Here is a 20,177-nt window from a genome sequence, read left to right as displayed (position 1 = left end):
AGACGAGTCGAAACGTCGACAATATCTCTAATCACCCTTGGACCAACTAAAGAACTGTATATAGTGCAAACTACTTTTCAGATATATGTCTACTCAATAAATGTTCTAAAAAATACTTTAAATAAGTTGGCCAGGGTCTCAATACGGCTGAACATAAAGTCCGGCATTGTTTTTGTAAATAATGTGAATAGCTGTTTCTTTACCCACTAATTTGTTTCCTTTCCTGTTCACTTGCTTTCACACTCCTGATCACCCCCTTTCTTGCACAATTCCTCTCTTGGGCAACCTCTGTTTTTATCAATTTGGAAATGAAATGTTTGTGTATAATATGAACTGTTAAAACATTTAAAAAAATCAAGAAAGATGATGAATAAGTTAATAAATCAAAAGTAATCTCTTTTTGGTGGTTTAGGTTTATTGTGTGGTACAAAAAAAGTTTTTCTAGTACAATAGAGCATACGGATTGTGGTTGCTCCACTCACAAAAATATTATGGATATTATTGATTTAAGTCAATCTGTATAATTAATAGGTCTAGGACCATTGTTGATTAATTATTTCAGGGCAGACAGTCGCCATTTTGAAGTCCGAGAAAGACCGAGAAGCTGATACTCTCTTAGAAAGATTGAAGTTATTTTAGCTGGAGCAGCTGGCGAGCTTTGACCTTTAAGATCAGAGCATTCCGAGTGAAGCAGTTAGTCAAGAGAACGAATACCAGAGTGGCTGAAACTGAGTTATAAGATCGAAGCAGAAAAGTGAAGATGGTCCGTGATTGAGAGGAGAGAGGAGTAGTGCAGAACAGCCAGAGAGAAAGCAGCTGATGAGAGGAAGGTTCCAGTGACTTGGAGGGAGGAGAAGGAGACAGAGCATAGCGGTGCAGACGTGTATCCGTGACTGCAGAGGTGTGACCCTAAAGACGAGCCAAGGCACAGATGAGAAGGGAACCTAAATGACTGCTGAATCCAGACTTCACATTAATCAGGTGACGTCGACCCTTTCTTTGTAGTGTGCACATTCTAACCTTTCATTTTCCTTCGCAGGCTATATGTTATAGTATAATGTTATATTGATATTATTATATGATTAATAAAGTACCCCAGTTCTTAGTGAACCGGCATGTGCCTCTTATTCTTATATGAACAAGGTAGCCTGTTCTTCTAGTCAGTTACTATTACGCGAACGGATGCAACTCCCGATCAGGTAAGCGGTGACCGAATAATGAGGGAGAGAGGAGCCCTTGAAGTAAAGGATAAGTCGCATATCATCTAGTTTGGCTATCGTGGTGATTCATAATATCGTATTATTCCATCTTTAGTAAGTAATAAGAGATTCCCCAATAGAGAGAGCTAATGGTATTCATAGGAAATTGATCGCCGTTGGGATGTGGCGTTAAACCCACAGGATTGTGGCTTGTTTAGCGAGCACCAGGGAGGATACTGGTGTTTATACCCACCGGATTGTGGCTTGTTTAGCGAGCACCAGGGAGGATACTGGTGTTTATACCCACCGGATTGTGGCTTGAGAGAGCACTGGTTGTGGCCAGTGTGTAATGGTATATTTTCAGGACTGCCCCAGGGTAGAATAGTCTGGGCCTAAGTTGCCGCGAGACTAATTGGTATGAGTGTGATATTGTAGAAAACTTAGGCATGTACATTGCTAATTCCCCATCCTTGGGTAGGAGACATAGATACCTGTTGTAACTAGGTCCTAAGGAGGGAGGTGATTACGTTCCGGCTGGGTTGGTGGTGCTCTGAGGAGCTGATTCTATCTGGTCCAAGAATCCGGTCGTTACACCTGTACATGGAGCCGTTCGCCCAACGAGTGCGAGATAACCGGAACATAAAGGACATCACTTTTGGAGGCGAGGAGCAGACCATCAGCTTGTACGCAGACAACATTCTGGTCGCTGTTGAGAACCCGGGGGTATCGATCCCAGCATTTCTGCAGGAAATGGAGCAGTTTGGGAAGGTCTCGGGCTTTAAGATGAACATCCAGAAGTCCGTAATCCTACCACTGGGGTCCAATGCGCGACAGCCCAATAGAGGGTCGCTTCGGATCGGAGGGCTACAAGAACAGCTGGAACTACCATACTTAGGAATAGACTTGTCCCCCTCGACAGCCCAAACGGTGGAAAATAACTACACCAAGCTCTTTCACCGTGTCCAGGGAGATTTCTCCCGCTGGCGTCACCAACCGCTGTCATGGCTAGGCCGGGTGGCAGCCGTCAAGATGTCTGTGCTACAGAGAGTGCTATACCTGTTTCAGACCATCCCGGTTACTCCTCCACTGGGCATGATTAAAAAGCTGCAGGACGCCATACAGCACTACGTCTGGGCCGGGAGACGCCCTAGAATGCGGCGCGACCGCATCTCACGGTCGCAAGCCGAGGGGGGGCTAGGGGTCCCTGACCTGCATCGTTACTTCCAAGCTACCTAGCTGCGCTACCTCCTGGAGTGGTCCAGGCCGACCTCAGAGAAAAGGTGGCTCTTTCAGGATAGGGCAATGGCGGGCAGGCCACTCTGGCAAATCCCATTCCTGGCAAGACGTGATAGACCGGCATATATCAAGAAATCTCCCATCACCAGGACAATCCTACAGGTGTGGGACGCAGTAGCAATGACTAGGGATCTCACCTCCTTCCCGTCGCCGATGACACACCTTTTTGATAACCCGGCGTTCGTCCCCTGGACGTCCCCTGGCGCCTTCTCTCAGTGGCGTTCCCCAGAGTGTAGCTCGGCAGGACATCTGTTTGACCGGCAGGGCTTTATGACACTGGAGGCTCTTAAGGAGAGCTACGGGATAGATCAGCCGCACAACTTCCAATATTTTCAATTGAGACACTGGCTCACTCACAAGGAAGTCGCCCCGCAGGTGGGCCGCTTCCTCACACCCTTTGAGAAGTGGCTTCTGGCCAAGTCGGACGATAGGAGGGCGATCACGGACCTCTACAAATTTCTGGCCCCGCCAGCACAGGCAACTAAGCCAGCGGGGCAGAAGTAGTGGGAGAAATAGCTCGGGCGGGCGCTCTCAGACAGGGAATGGCACAATATATTTTTCAGGGCCCATCACACGGCTAGGAACATGGTAAGTAGGGAGGCCGCGGTCAAAGTGGCCTGCTACTGGCACCTGACTCCGGAACGCCTCCACCAGAGCAACCCTAGGCGAGATCCTAAGTGCTGGCGGGGTTGCGGTCAGACTGGGACCATGCTACATCTGCTGTGGGAATGCCCGGAGGTGCAAGACTTCTGGGAGGAGGTACTGAGAGATATCGATTTACACTTCGAAACGGAGATCCCACGTTTCCCGGCATACACGATCTTAGGCCTACCTAACAAATTGACTTTTCCACTCAAATCAATCCGAGGGAAGTAAATGGGGCTAGCAATGGGCGCAGCGACACACCACATCCTCTCACTGTGGGGTAGCTCGCGCAAACCCTCTCACACGGGATGGCTCCACAAAATTTGGTTCATAATGGGTCTGGAGCGCATACAGGCCTCTCTCACGCAATCCACGGACTCATTCCCAGAGATATGGTCGCCCCTGATTGCACTACTCACCACTGAATTCCACGAGCTGACTTGCCCCAAATACCTTCGAGTTCTCAGACTAGTTGATGAATTCCACAAACCTACTGATGCCCAAGGACAGACGAAGAAAAGGCGAAAACCCAGGTGATTCCCTAATTAGGCCTCGGCAGAACACACCGGGGGGGGGGGTGGGGTGGGAGAGGGGGGGTGGGATGGGTACCACGGTTGTTGGGATAGGAGGGGCTTCGGCGGGGGGGTGGGGAAAGGGGTCAGTTGGGGTATCCTGTTACTTGAAAATGGCTTTCACTGCATACATGGACACATGGCCTGAAGCCGCCCGATCTTGGGGCTCATTCCTGGGGGCCCTGAGTGGAGCTCACAAGAGATGATAGATTGCATATGTCCTATCACTGTAATGTACTATGCTGTTTGATCAAAAAAAAAACTAGGACTAGACAAAACACAGTTCTCAACAGCAAATGCATTAACCACCAGAGTTATCTTACCATTATTCTTATTCCCTGAGATTTAGCTGGCACACAAAGATCTCTGCCGCAAGTGCCCTAACCCCATAAGATATTTTAAAATGCAGACATTGCAACTAATTAAGCAGAACAGATTTACTGCCACACACATTTTACCTTTTTGCCAATTTCTTTCTGCCAGACTTTGAATAAATATTTTACTGCGCTCAAATGTACTCATGATAGACCTGCTTAACATATGTGAGGTCTTAGAATCTGATGTCATTTTTTTATGATATCACTTCCCCTGAGGTCATAGGTTGTGATGTCACAAGCGATTTTACATGCTTTGATTTCACTTACATACTGCCTAGCTTGGATAGTGTCCCACTTCTGTTTTTTAGGACTTGTGCCCTGGTGGGAGAAGTATTACGGAGAACTGGAGTTGGTGGTTTTGTAGCATAGGCTTCAAATTGAAATGTTAATCTTGCCTTATTAGGAGGCCAGTGTAACTTGTTGGGAATTAGAGTAATGTGATCAAAATTCAAAGATAATTATATAGGTCTAGTTTGGTATGTGGGACAGTTTTTAGTGTCAAGAGGCAGGCTTGTGAGATGCCCACAAGGACAGCTTGGCCGGAGTCCAGTCATTACAGTATTTTTAGTAGAAAAGAGACAAGAATGGCGTCATCTTTTCAGGACCCAGAGGTAATAGTTTGCCACTTTAAAGATTTTGTTTATACGAGCAAGCACTCACCACCTATGATGGAGGTTGATGGCAGCCGGTCGACTACTGGCATACACAGGTGGATAACCACATCGTACCTATTAAACACAAAGATATTAATTCCTCAGGAAAAAGGCTGTCAATCCCTTATGTTAGTGAGGAGTTTAAAGTGCTTTATAGGCACTGTAAGTAAATGGAAAGGGATTGGAGACGCCAATGCCTTTGTAATGATAAAACGCTCTACAAGAAGGCTCTAAATATCTCCCATCGTGCAATTAAGAAAGCTCAGTCAGAAATGTTTACAGATCAGATTGACATGGCTCAAAACAAGTCTGATGAGATATTAAAAATCGTCAAAAAGTTTATGCACCCAGAAGCCTTACTTCAGCCTTTAAAACCTTCTCTTAATTTATGTACCCAATTGTCCAACTTCTTTGACCCTAAAATCCAAACCCTTGTGTATGCTTTACACCTCACAGACACTTCCTCGATGAGGATCAGTAACCACACGGTACTCTAGAAATAGTGCTCTCTTGTGGGCAATTGCTACATGAATTTCCCTTGATTTTCCTTGAGGAGGCCGCTCAAGCCTTGAGTGCCTGAAAATCATGGTCGCCAGATGACCCCTGACCTCCTTATATTATTCCCACCAATTATACAGCCATCAACCATGTTCTAAACTAGCTTCTAAATCAGTCAACTCGTTTGGCCACAGTGCCCAGTGGTTGGAAGCAGGCCTAGTGGTTCCTTTTTTAAACAAACCCTTGGCAGACAAGACCAATCTTGCCAATTTCCATCCCATTTCTCTGCTGCCATCCTTTACCAAGATTTTAGATCCCTACCCAGTGAGGCTTCCGCCCGTGTATCAGCACCAAAACCACACTGTTAGAGGTCTCATGTCCAATTATGCCAGTGATAGATCAAGTGAGGCAGGTGGCACTGATCCTCCTTGATCTATCTGTGGCTTTTGACACGGTCTTGCATTCAATGCTCCTGCAACACCTTGAAGTCATAGATGCCAGCGGTTCGGATTTGGCATGGTCGGTTCCTTTTTGACAGGTCCCAGTCAGTCTGGATGGTTCCATTTGCCTCTGATACTAAACCATTTAGTTATGGGGTCCCTCAGGGGTCTGCACTAAGACCCACATTGTTTTTAGTGTGTATATGCCCCCTTTGGCACCCAATTGAGTCCTTTGGAGTACAGATAATATCTAATGCACATGATATGCATCTGCCTCTCGCCCTTGACAGAAATTCACCTATGCACTGCGTAACTTCCAGACCCCTGACCAAACAATTCCCCAAAGATTACTTCACTGTTAATACACAACTGTCTCTTGTAAATAAATCATCATAGTCTTGAGCAAGGCCTCCACGCCATCAACCATTGTTTCAATTAAATGCTTAATATTTTGGCTTAAAGAATCCTAGCTTGAGTCATATTTGCTAGTTTTGAGCATTTTATAGTTTTTGTGAGCCTCCCATATACGATTAGTGCATCCCACGCTCCACTCATGTGTGACCTTCACCCACTGTGTTAATTTGTAAACTTCACACACACACGCTATGTATCTGGTTTCTTCACTAATACCTCATATCTAAGCTTTGTCCACAAACCTCATTCTGAACATCTCACTATACCTATCTTCTGTGAGGTTGTAATATATGTCTTGCACAGCAGGCTATTTTACATTGATAAGCATCTTTCTTTCGCACAAATACTGTACATTTCATTGTTGTGAGCATTCCACACAAGGAAACTTATTGCAAACGTATCTCATAGGCCTTCTTGTATTTTTGTGCAAGATAATGCGGTTGGATTGCACTCTACACTCATATCATCCATCTGCAATAACGCTTGTCATATATTAGATAACAACATTTTCTGTATTTTATTGTATGCTTTGCAATGCATTCAAGTTTTTCCACCCTCCTTTAAGGAAAATGGACTGCATTTACAAACAAGCATTTACAATGCAACGGTTTCGCCTTTGCAAAAGTTCGAGCTATTGGCATTTTACATGACAACATTTTTATTTATGTGTTGGTTTTGAAAACAGATAAATAAATGGCAATGTCATTTACAATGCCAATAGCTTAATCTCTCGCAAATGCCACACACACACACACAGAGAGCCCCCCCACACACACAGAGCCCCCCCACACCAACACAGAGCCCCCCCACACAGAGCCCCCCCACACACACACACACACAGAGCCCCCCCACACACACCCACACAGAGCCCCCCCACACACCGCGAGCCCCCCCACACACCCACACAGAGCCCCCCCAACATTGGGTGCTCACCAGCATACATGTGTAGTATAATGCGAATATTTAGAAGAGGGTGTATTGTAATGTTTGCCCTCTTAATTTTCTAAAACGCGTCGAAGTATGTGTGCAGGTTTATCAGTTAAGTAAATGTGGAAACAATTTTACAACCACATTTATCCCCGAAATATACAGTAAATATGGATAAATAATTATAAAAATGGCCCAAACATAATTATGGATACATACAGACGGAAATGTTAAAAAACAAATGCCATAAACCCGGAGCCTTAATTATACTCCAAAAAAACTAAAGCACATTTCAGTTACAGTACATAACTCACCAACCCCAGTACAGACATATCCCTCACAATCCCGAGTACATACACTGGCACAATTGCACGCACACACACTCAAATCACAGCCCTCCGTAAACTAAGATCACAACACTATAATAATATTATTCCAATAATAAAACCACACACCCCTTCCACATCTCTCATGATTCCTATAAATATACCCTATGTGATGTGACCTGCAGCTACAGCCCCAGTAGAAGTACCACAGTCCCGTGTTCAGCATCATCCCTTCACAGACCCCTCCAGTGAACCACAGTCCCCAGTACATGCATCAGAGTGGGAAGTACACACCTCTCGTACGTCAGTAATCCCATCACAGGCCTCATCCATCACAACCCCCAGTATATCCCAGAGTCCTGAGTACCTCCACATGTATCTCAACACAGACCCCCTCAGCCCATCACAGCCCTCTTCCCCCATAGTAGCAAGAGAGTTTCCAAGTGCATGTTCTATCACAGCTCTGCATGACATCACCGACAACATCAGCTCACCAGAGCCCCAGTACATGTTACTTCATACCGGTGTATCCCATCACAGACTACTTCAGCCTACGATGGCCCCCAGAGAAAGCGTCAGTCTAAAACGCACATCCCTCTCAATGTACATCATGTATCCTACCACAGACCCCTTGTGTGCACCATCGACCCCTGCAAAGGCAGCGGAGTACCAAGCACACGCGCCAGCACACCATCAGACACCTTCACTACGGTTACCAGGTGAGTCCATGCCATTATGAACACCGTTTTCTACTCCTAGGATTTACTTAACCCCCCTTTATGCATTTTGGCAAAGGGAAGTACTGTCTCGTTTCCCCTCAAGCGACTGGACTAGCACACCTGAAAACGGTGATTAGTAAAAGGAAAGTCCTGGACTGGAGCACTGTCCCGGACCACATGGAGTAATTTGGTAACCAGTGAGTGCCCTTCAGTATTTCCCGCACCAGAGCCCGAGTGTACCCTACCCGACCCAGCCCCCTATAGTTTGAGTACCTGCGACTGCAGCCCCTGCTTGTGGGTTCACCAGAGCCCCCTCCGTTGGGATTTTCAACTTCCAGCCCCATTGTAGGTCTGCACCACAGACGGGGTTCTCTTCTCGCTGCCTGGCGGAGGCGCCTCGAATCTCCGTGTCCTGTCCAAGGCGCTACAATTCTGACGGGCTGGGGGTCTCGTTCTGACAGACCCACCGAGTCTCTTGACCCGTGCTGCAGGCCTGTGCTCCCTGAAGGTCTCGCGGTGGGCGCCTCGTCTCTGCTGGCGTTGTGCGTGCAGCGCTGCGCTGCCTCCGCTGGGGGCTGGTTCACGTGTGCCGCCTCCCTCCAGTAATCAGCGCTTCCCGCTCGCAGGTGCGCGCTGCCTCTTGCCTCCAAAGCGGCTCTTTTCCCCGCCAGTGGCTCTGCGGCGGCCGCCCGCTGGTGTCGCCCATTACCCCCACCCTCTGCCACTCTCCCAGTGCCAGTTGCGCCCCTCCCCTGCTTGCTTCCAGCAGCCACGCTGCAAACACCAGACCGCAGTTCACAGCAGCAAACACGAGGCGAGGCAAACTGCCACACGCTTAATTTATTATCTCATCTCCGTGCCATGGCCCTTCTACTCACCTTTTTGAATTGAGAATTAATGGCGGGAACAAATGGATTGCTGACGGCGGGAGGAGGGCGGGATAACTCCTCGGCGAGAGGAGTGGGCGGGAGGGAGGAGGCACAGACAGTGGGCGGGAGGGAGAAGGCATGGACAACAGGAGAGAGGGCAGGGGATAAACAAATGGCTCGCTGACGGCGGGATAACTCCTTGGCGAGAGGGAAGGGGGGGCGGGACTTAAAAAAAGAGTCAGAAACGCCCATGATTTGCGTTCTGAACGGGAAACAGGGATGGACAACCATGTCTTCCAATGGCTAGCCTCCATTTATAGAGCTAGCCAATGGAAGACAGAGGCGGGACAAAGCCCTATATGTAGGATCATCATATTTCGCCTGGGCGGAGCACTGCGTGCTACGGCCAGGCAAAACCTAAAAACCAGCTTTCTTTAAAAAGCAGTCACAGACATGGGGGTCTGCTGACCCCAGTAGGCCTCCATCCCCGGGAGTGCTACCCATTCCCAATGGGCCACAAATTGCGACCTGCCTCATGAATATTACTGAGGTAGTGAATTTGTGACCCCTTTAGGATTCGCATGAAGTGTCTGAGACATTGTTTTAAATTCCATTTTGCGAGTTGCAAATTGCGCAAAATGACGCAATTTGCGACTCACAAATTGAAAGGGTCGTACATCTGGCCCCAGATGACTACCTTTATCAATGTTTCACTACAAAATTATGCAGTTGTTTTCGTTTAACTGAGCGTACAGCTCTCAGACAATGGGAGATTTGAATAGGGGCACTGAAAAGTCCAAAAGGTTGTCCTTGAGCCCCTCCAGAAATTCAGTGTCTCTTAAACCCTTGAATTCCCTTGTAAAGGTATTGAATGTTAATATTATTTATTTTAAAATTAGCATTGGTAATAAGCATACCAGTTCTCATACAAATAAATAGTGCTGATTATGTCGAGTGTTGGTAAGATTATGAGAATGAAAATGGAAGAAACACTTATAGGTGATACACAACAATAACTCGCCAACCTAGCCTCAACAACAATATCCTGATATTACAGTAACATAGGAATATCACCAAAGTCAAGTAGCTGATTACTGAAAATAAAAAAATAAAAATATTGGATATGTAATAAAGAAGGCAAACAGAAGGAATAAAAACAGACCCTTGCAAAGTGTATGCACTCTTACCAAGTAGGACTCTATATCTGTCTTTATACTAACCCTCATTTGTACAGTTCACTCTCCTTGGGCTTGTCTTTACCTCCAAACAAATCCAACAGTTTTCTCCCAACAAGGTTCAAAGTAATTCCAAATTCCATCGGTTGAACTCCAGAACAGTGTTGGAAAACCACACCTGGTTGCTGTCATACCCTACAGCTATTGGTAATTCCGGGTGCTATATTATAGCATCGGGCGCTTGATGATGAAGGCCCTAGTAAAGGTGTTAAAAGGCCCGCTACAGAAGTAGGTGCACATTTCAGCCCTGACAACTGCACATAGTGATACCGAGTTTCATTTTGCACATTTAGGGGTTAATTTACAAGCACCTTGAACTAACCAGTGGGTCACTTTTAATATGGGAAAAGGTGACATACCCAAGCCCTTTAATTTAGTTCTGTTGGGATGTACGTTACTTAAAACATCCTTGGAATGCCTACGGTTGTGACCAACTGTGTATATAGGTGTTAAAGATAATTGGACAAAAGCACACTGAGGGCCTGATTCACAGAACTAACTTAAGACAAAATCCTAAACTTACTACTTTTGGTAGTCACAGAAGTTAGGATTTTGTCTTAAGACAGACTTAAGACAGACTTAAGACAAAATCCTAACTTAAGTCTGTCTTAAGTCTGTCTTAAGTCTGTCTTAAGACAAACTTAAGACAAAATCCTACCTTCTGTGAATACCAAAAGTAGTAAGTTTAGGATTTTGTCTTAAGTTAGTTCTGTGAATCCGGCCCACAGTTGTTAGTAAGAAAAAAGAGACTTTGATACATATAGACCAGTCAGCTTTCCTATCAGTCAAACAATACTCTGGGGCTCCCGACACTCTATACAACACTAAAGATTTACCTCATAAAAATCATGAACTTTCTACACCTATAGGAAGGTGGAGAGCAGGAAGGGAAACACTGAAAGGTAAACAACAGACTGATATAGAGAAGCAGGGAAAAATGTGGTGAAAAGTAATGCAAATCTGCCGCTTAATGTTAGTAAAGAAGCTCTGAAAAGTAATGTGATTTCACCGCCTCTCTGGGAAGGAATTTTTAAGTGTAGCCTTTCTCAGAGCCCAACCAACCAAGTAACAAGAGCTACTTATGTTATGTTCAATGGAAATCCTTCTGAGCTACTATTATTGTTAGTGTTTTTACTAGTGACTACATAAGACAAGAATAGTGTTGAACATATGCAAAATTAGCAGCCGCCATCACCTCAATGCAGGATTGCCAGCGGTAATGTAAAAAAGGGTTTGTAATTTGAAGTCCCTCTACATGGATAATACATAACAGCCATAGCTGCAAAGCCCCTGGCAACAAGGTAATATTAATAAATAGTTTCAAATGTTGTATAGTTCATCAGTCAAATACTAGATTTAAGTATATGTTGGAAATTATGAGTTCTTAAAATACACAAATTTGCCTCTCAAAAACCCACTTTTCTATTTTGTTTTGCACGTGCTACTGGTTGGAGAAGCCTGGCCTAGCTGACGCATGACCAATAGCATCAAGTGATTTTGTGGTACATGGGCTCCCAAGGCCTACATGCTCCGCAGAAATACCCACTTACACCAAAAGAACTGTTGGCACAGAAACTGAAAAGTACAAAAGACAAGTTTATTAAGACCCCATGGGGTGGTGGTACATTCCTACAGCACCCTTCAGCAATGCAAGAAGTATCACCCCGAACGTTGGTGTGAGTCCTTCTTTTATACAATTTACAAGCAATAAAAAGGTAGGCGGTACAAGGTTACAGAGTTTAGGTACATAAATGGTCGTTTTTGGAACACAGCCAACTCATGGGAGGGGTTACAACTCCACTGGTCAGTTTTGGCGGAACATTCCTGAGGGGTGACTGGTCAGTTGGAACTGCGCATGTACAGGCTTGACCGTTACTAAAAATAGCCTGTTGCTGGGCAAAACTTGAGTGGTCAGCAGCACGGACAAAGGACTAAAGGGCATGCTGACCACGAGGCCGCTCATTCCCTAAAATGGCCGCTGTAGCATACAAAATGGCGTTTTCGAGTAAGGCCAAGTTAAGCAGAATAACGTGTAGCAAAGCTAAGCGCTAACCCGATCATTGTCAAATTACGACAGACGACCCTTTTAGCGTTTAGCTGAAGCTACCTCATAGTGGACGTAGTCGGGATACTCATCTTCGATATCAATTGACATTATTTGAGCTACTTCTTTATGAAGCATCAATTCTTTTTGGGCAAGAGCTCGTCTAGATGGAATACAAGCTGATAAACACATAGAACATAAGGCAGGGCCACATTGTATACATAAAAACACAAAGAATAGTATCCCAACTATGATACTTTAAATCGTCAGTAGCTTCCAGCCCCAAGTACTAAGCATTGACCAGAACCACCCCGAAAGGGTCCATGTGCCATTGTCCGGGTGTATTTCAGCAGCGATTTTGTGGAGTTTGGAAATCGCATCATATACAGATGGCGAGTTATCAGGCACGTAAACGCAGCAGCTACTTCCGATAATTCTACATGCCCCCCCTCGATCAGCTAGAACCACATCAAGAACCATACGGTTCTGAAGCGTAACAATTCTGGATATTTGAAGTTCTTCCGTTATGTTTCCTAATGCAAAAGCAGTGTCATTAGCTACAGCCTCAACAACACGGGTCAGTCGTCGTATTTTCCGACTGTTCAAAGCAGCCCCCACAAAGGAAAACAATCCCAAATTAAAGTCTACATATTGCTGTAAGGCAGTATCGGTCTGGTCGATATCATCCAAGACCACAGCACGTCTAACTCTATTTAACACAAAGTCATGATATAACACGTAATCATTGTGGTACATTGGTGGGGCAATGAATACAGGGGGCAATACAAAGGAGATATAGCATGTACCTAGCCATCCTAAAGGGAGCTGATGATAGCCTTTATTACCACAAATGAAGTATGTATTTCGGGATGCCACAAATGATATGCCATTCGGACTGTCAAATGTAAGTGTGGTGTTACATTCACTTTTTCCAACCGGGATTGTACCTTTATTACGTATACAGAGATCAGCCTTAGTATCTATAACATTAATGACATGAGAGCTAGACATGTTAATGTTCCTTTGATTGCTGTAAATTCGGGGTGCAGACACATTGTCGGGGCGGTACTCTTCCCATTCGAATCGAGTACCCTCAGCTCGTGGATAGCCATCCCGGTCATGATAACATATTTTGTTTAAACGGAAAAGCACCCCCCCTTTTGTTGGCCATCGTAGAGTGAATAAAAGAGTATACCAGGCATTACAGGAACCATTGTGGGAAAACGGGAGTGGGATGAGCGGGGTGCCCCCTTTCTTCTGATGCCCAGGCAACATTCCACACACCCAACAGTTAGAAGTGTTCGTCATATTATGAGTATGATGCAATATTTGAAGAAAGCTATTGTTCAAGTAAGTCTGTCGGTGCCGTTCTTCATGGTAGGGTAAGGTGAAGTGAAAATGTTCAGATGGAGCCGGGGTAGTCGGCAGCAAATGTTCTCGTACAGGCACCACAAGTTCTACTACCCAGGCTATCACTGCTATCACCACAATTGTCAATACAAACAAGATGGCACCAAGAATTCTCTTGTCTCGTGATGCAGAAGACGCCATAGTTCAAAAGTTCACAATGTCTCAAATACACTACTACAAAAAATAAAAACGTTAGTGCTGAGCTCCGAGGTAGCCGTTGTTTTCTTCTCCGGGGTCAAGACGGGTGTCGCTACTCTTGGCAGAACTGATCCCCCCCCCTTGAGATTCCCGGCTTCCGTTTCACAAACCCCAGAGCGGTAACCAACCAGTCTCGCACAAAAAAAAAAAAATCTTCTTCCTATCTTGGCCGCAGATCGTAGCGCTGTCGTCCAGAAACAGTGTGGTCCGGGAAGGCTCCCTCAGATTCGGCAGACGCCACAGCTGGGCTCTTTTCTTTGTCCAAGATCTCTTTGTAGTCGGACAACACAGTAGGATTCACCAGGTCCGGAGAGACGCGACGGCAGTGAGTTGAATGCACCCACCGCTTTCTGTTGGTCACTCGCACAGCCGTTCGAGTCGCCAAGAGGACCTGCTCGGGGCCACGCCACCTCGGTTCCAAGCTGTTCGCTCTCTCAAACGACTTCATCATGACATAGTCTCCAGAACGGAGATTATGGGCTTCTCCAAATGGAATTGTCAGGGAGCGCTTCTCGAACCTGTTGATGAATAGAAAGCAAATCATTTGTTAATCGTGCCAAATAATCGTTCATCATTATACAAGGCACATCATGTAACAATCGCGGCTTAGGGACTCCCCATATGTTCATAGGCCTTCCAAACACCACTTCATACGGTGTGAGGCCAGTTCGAGAGTGGGGCACTGATCTAAGAGAGAGTAATGCTAGCGGTAGGGCATCCGGCCACTTCAATGACGTGGACGCCACAATCTTAGCCAATTTCAATTTCAACGTGGCATTGTACCGCTCGACAAGACCTGCTGACTGAGGGTGGAACACAGCATGAAACTTCTGCTGGATCCCCAGTCCCTTTAGCACATACTCCACAATTTTCCCAACAAAATTAGGACCATTATCGCTCCACAAAAATTTGCAAACTCCAAATCGAGGGAAGTACTCTTTGAGCAAAACCTTAGCTGTTGTCAAAGCTGTATTATCTTTCGTGGGGAAGGCCTCGACCCATTTGCTAAAAGCACACACCACCACTAAGACATACTTAAGGTTATTGCAACGCTCAAGCTAGATGTAATCCATTTGAAGTACCTCGAATGGTGCAGAAGGTGGAACGAACCCTCCTTTCGGAGTATGCGTCCCTTTTGCAGGATTGTGCTGTAAACATATCAAACAGGTCTGCACTACTCTCTTAGCAGTATTGGCAATCTCAGGATGCTCCCAAACTCGTGTTAACAATCGAGTAATTGCAAGAGCTCCCACATGTGCTAACCCGTGTGTCATCTGGACCATCGCCTGCAAGTAAGCTGCAGGCAATTTCCATCTCTCCATGTCCTTACTCCTCCAACAACCTTCGTCATCCAGTACCCCTTCTGCTGCCCATGTTACAAGTTCTGCTTCAGTCGCTGATTTTTGGATGTCTAGTATCTCTGCTCTAGCATCATGCCATCGCTCGGCCTGCGACTTCGCTACATACATGGGGGAGTCATTTCGAGACATAGCTGTTTGTCTTGCTATACTGTCTGCAAAAGCATTGCCTTGTCCCACTTTGTCAGTGACCTTTTTATGTGCACTTCATTTAATTATCGCTACTTTCTTTGGGCAAAGCAACGCGTTTAGGAGATCACGCACTAATTCTCCGTGCATAATGTGTACTCCATGAGAGGTCAAAAACCCACGCTCTCTCCAGAGTAAGCCAAAGTCATGCGCTACTCCGAAGGCGTACCGGCTGTCTGTGTAGATGTTCACACATAGGCCAGCACTCAGTTCGCAGGCTCTTGTCAAGGCTATCAGCTCCGCTGCTTGAGCCGATTTCTGTGGTATTCGTGCTGTTTCTACCACTGTCTTAAGTGTTGTGATCGCATATGCTGCAGAAGTCGTGCCATCTGGCAGCCTCAAACACGATCCATCAAACCACAGTTCCCCATCCACATCTGGAAGTGGCATATCCTGTAAGTCGACACGACCCTTTGTTTGTTCCTCAGTCAGGAAAACACAATCATGATGTTTTTCCTCCTGGCCCTCTTTGACCGGATAAGGCAATAAAGTGGCCGGATTCAGGGTAGCGCATCTTTTCAGTGTGATATGTGGTGCCAGAAGTGTGAGCTCATATCCCGTTAAACGTGCGCTCGTGAGATACTGTGTTTTCGTTTGATTTAACAGGGCATCTACTGCATGGGGAACTAGCACCAACAGTTTGTGCGATAACACTATTCCCTCACTCTGCTGTAGAGCTACTGCTGTTGCTGCCACTGCTCGGAAGCACCCAGGTAACCCTCGTGCTACAGGATCAAGAATGGCTGAGAAGTACGCGCATGGCCTCTGCTTGTCCCCGTGTGCTTGCACTAACACTGATAATGCGCACCCATCTTTCTCGTGCACGTACAATGTGAAAATCTTTGTATAATCTGGTGTACCTAACACGGGTGCAGAGCAAAGGGCCTGTCTCAATTGTTCAAAAGCATTCTGACATTCATCTGTCCATTCAAGGGGCATTGGTGTAGTTTTGGACAGTAACGCTAACAAAGGTTTTATAATGTGTGAAAACCCCATGATCCACTGTCTACAAAAGGACGTTAATCCTATGAAGGCGCGTACGTCTCTCTGAGTACGGGGGACTGGTGTATCTAAAATCGCTTGAATTCGATCTGATGTTAATGCACGCCCCTCCTTAGACAAAAGATGACCGAGGTAGGTCACCTTGGGTCTACAGTATTGTAGCTTTTTCTTAGAGACTTTATGATTGTTCTGAGCCAAAAAGGAAAGCAAAGCAAGCGTACTCTCCTCACATTGTGCATAAGTGTCTGCAGACAACAGAAGGTCGTCAACATACTGTATAAGGGCTACTCCGGATTGCAGTTCAAAAGAGTCAAGCTGTCTTTTCAAAGCCTGGCTATAGATGCTAGGACTTTCAGTGTAACCTTGGGGAACACGACAAAATCTATACGATTTATTATTTAACGTGAAGCCAAATAAGTATCTGCTGTCGGGATGGATGGGAATGGAAAAGAATGCATTTTTAAGATCAATGACAGAAAAGGTTGTCGCTGTTGGAGGGACCAATGTAAGCAATGCCGTGATATCAGACACCACCGGGTATTGAGGGATGACAATTTTGTTAATTTCTCTCAAATCAATAATAAATCGATAGACTTTGTTGTCAGTGTCTTTCTTAAGGATCGGGAGAATAGGGCTATTACAGACATTGTAAGGAACTTCCTCCACTACTCCAGCAACAATCAAATCCTGAACAATGTGCGTCAGGGCAATTTCACCTTCCCTAGAAATCTTATACTGTGGTACACGTGGCAAAAGTACTCCCTCCTTGACAGTAATTCGAATAGGTGGAATAAGCATCTGCCCCACATCCGTATCTGAGGTCGCCCATAACGTATGAGGGAGAGAGGCTAATGCTTCGATTTCCTTTATAGTACAAAATCTGTCTGAATCTGGGTAGTTGTCATTCAAAATAACCCGCACTCCTTCAGGAGCGCAGCGTATCGTTGCTCGAAAGTATTTGAGCAAATCAATGCCCATAATGTTATCTGGAGTGTGAGGTGACAACAAAAATGGACAAAAACTGAAAAATTTGTCAATGCAAAGTGCAAGAGGTTGTGATAGTGGGCTAGGAGAGGGTGTGCCATCAAACCCTATACATGTTATCGTTTCGCCAGACAGGGGAGCCCTTGGAACCAAGTTTTTGGACAAAGCACTACGAGTAGCTCCTGTGTCAACTAAAAACTGATCAGTAGAACCCAAAATGCCCGCTGATACATATGGACCTCTTTGATCTACTGGCACTTCAACTGATTCCGTACCCCATCCTACGCAGTCCTATGCATGCACATAATCCTGATGCTCCACATTCTCACCCTCCGAGATCTGATATTGATTTCGCCTATCAAAAGAATTTCGTTCATCCTGACCACGGCCCCCCGTTTCAAACCTACCACGATCACTTCCGCCACCTCTCGCTCCTGAATAATTATTCCTCGACCTTCCACCTCCTCGACCACGCTGACTACGCTGCTCACGAAGTACCGGACAATCTTCAACCCAATGCCCAAACTCTTTACAATATGCACATTGGTCCTCCGCAATGTCAGTACGACCGTACGACGCATTACTCCCTCCTCGCCTACCTCTATCATTCCCTCTAGATTGCGCCCCGCGAACCTGCGCCAACATCACCTTCATTTTCAATTCTTTTGTTTTCTTATCTGCACTTTCTTTAGCCTCTAATTCCTGCCGTTCATAATACTGAGCCATAGTTAACAAAGACACAGGGGTCGCCGTGGTCCAGGAACTTTCACTCGCTTTTAACCGCTTTGCAATCTTCGGTAGGAGATTAGCCACGTACTTATCAACAAACAGATGCCTACCCGTATCATCTGTTAACGATTGACCACTGTAATCATGAAACGCTTCTTCGAAACGTGTAAAGAAATCTGATACCGATTCATCTAACTTTTGTTTGCACGAAGCTAACATAGTCCAATCGATCTTTTTAGAAGGAACAAGCGTTTTTATTTTAGTTAAAATAGCCGTTGGGAGTTCTAAAATCAAATCACATGGTTTACATGCAGGTTCCCTGTCTAAGTCAGCCTGGTTTATTTCTTTCCAAGTTGCCCCAAGCATTGCTTGATCATTAGTTTTACGAATCGACCTCCACATATCAGGCGGAAGAATTAACCCAAAAAAGAGATCTATATCAACAAGAGTCATAACACAAGAGGAAATGGCCCCCTCCACCCCTTCATAGAATGCGGCTGGATTTTTACGAAGATCGGGTAAAGCGTTTTTTAGTGCCATAACATCTGCTCTATTCCAAGGCGTATACACTCAATTATATATAAAATACCCCTTTGCATTTGCCGATGTTTTATCCTCATCCGTGCCGGCCCCTTTTGGAGGAACATACAAAGGTGCAGCTTCACGCATAGGCATAACATGCACTTTAGAATTCTTATCTGAACCCCGGAGAGAACACTCCTTGGACTGCTCTGTTGGCCCCGGCACGGACTCCTTATCTTTTTTCCTTTCTTCCCGCAACCTGGACGCCTCATCCCGTAGCTGGATCAGTTGTTTAAAAAGAGCATCGACATCTGCAAGAACAAATAAACCTTTATCCAAATCTCACGATGAACCGACACAGCCTTAGGTTCTAAAGTCTCTGAATTTTTACGAAATCGAGTGACAACTTCATCCGCAAAAGTATTCAAAAAACACATCAATTCTCGTTCTGTCCATTTACTCCTTTCGGCAACAACGTCTGACACAGTTATATGATTCAAATTTAATTTTCTAGCAAAACTACGCAGCTCCGCGGATCTCTCCGCAGATAACCTGACACTTGACTTATCCACCTTATCCGACTTATCCTGTTCTTCATCACCAGAATCTTCAGTCGGAGCCGTAGGAGGAACGTACGGAGGCGGAGATCGATCTAATAACGAAAAATCATCAATTTCATTATTAAGGACAGGATAAAGCGGTCGTCGAATAGGAAATTGACCGGTCGTTTGCAAATTACGTTCCCGTGCCTCCCTTTCTTTCTTTTCCTGCGCCTCCTTTTCCTCAAGCTGTAAAGCTTTATCTCGAGCAGCCTTGCAATGCTCTTTGTCCCCCAAGGCAACTTCACGCTTCATACGTTCACGCACCGCTTTCTCCCACATTCGCACACAATCAAACATATCCTGTCTAGACCTGCGCTGAAACAAACATTGCTCCACAAACTGAACCTTTCGCAAATCAAACGACCCATGTAGTGGCCATTGCAACTCAGGATCAGTTCTAGTGTATTTATGCCATAATTTACTGTACAGTATAGGGGGAAGGCCGAATTTGACATACATCTCACGGTTGGGAGTTCCCTCTGGAGGAGCCGGCTGAGATTCCGCTAACCTAATTGTGGTACCATTTCCAAGACAGCACATCCCTCGGAGTGTGCTTAAAACAGGCATGTTCAAAAAGTACCACGAAAACGTGGTACCGTAAAAATGGCACTTACAGTACTTCACACAAATGTGCCGCTCAGAATACAAACAAAATTAGAGAAACATCTCTACATGTCTGCCGATGTGGAGTGCACTACACATATATATTCAAAGTTCACAAAGTCAAAATGTTAGCTAACTCAAATCGTAGTCACAATCATAGAACTTCAGTAAGCGTCCGTAGACTACCTTACTGATCACAAATCTTACCCAATCTCAAATATCCAGATTCCAACTGCCAAGGTCTTTAATCGAATCAGCCAAACGGGCACTGTACAGCAACGCAGACGATCAGGATCTCAGTGGGAGACCGGCGCCACCTGGAAGGTCAGATTAGAAGGAAAGGAAGAAAACACCGTGGGTGCCAAG

This window comes from Lissotriton vulgaris, chromosome 7, assembly GCF_964263255.1.
Source record: "Lissotriton vulgaris chromosome 7, aLisVul1.2, whole genome shotgun sequence".
NCBI lineage: Eukaryota > Metazoa > Chordata > Amphibia > Caudata > Salamandridae > Lissotriton > Lissotriton vulgaris.
Note: the sequence above shows the minus strand (reverse complement) of the source record.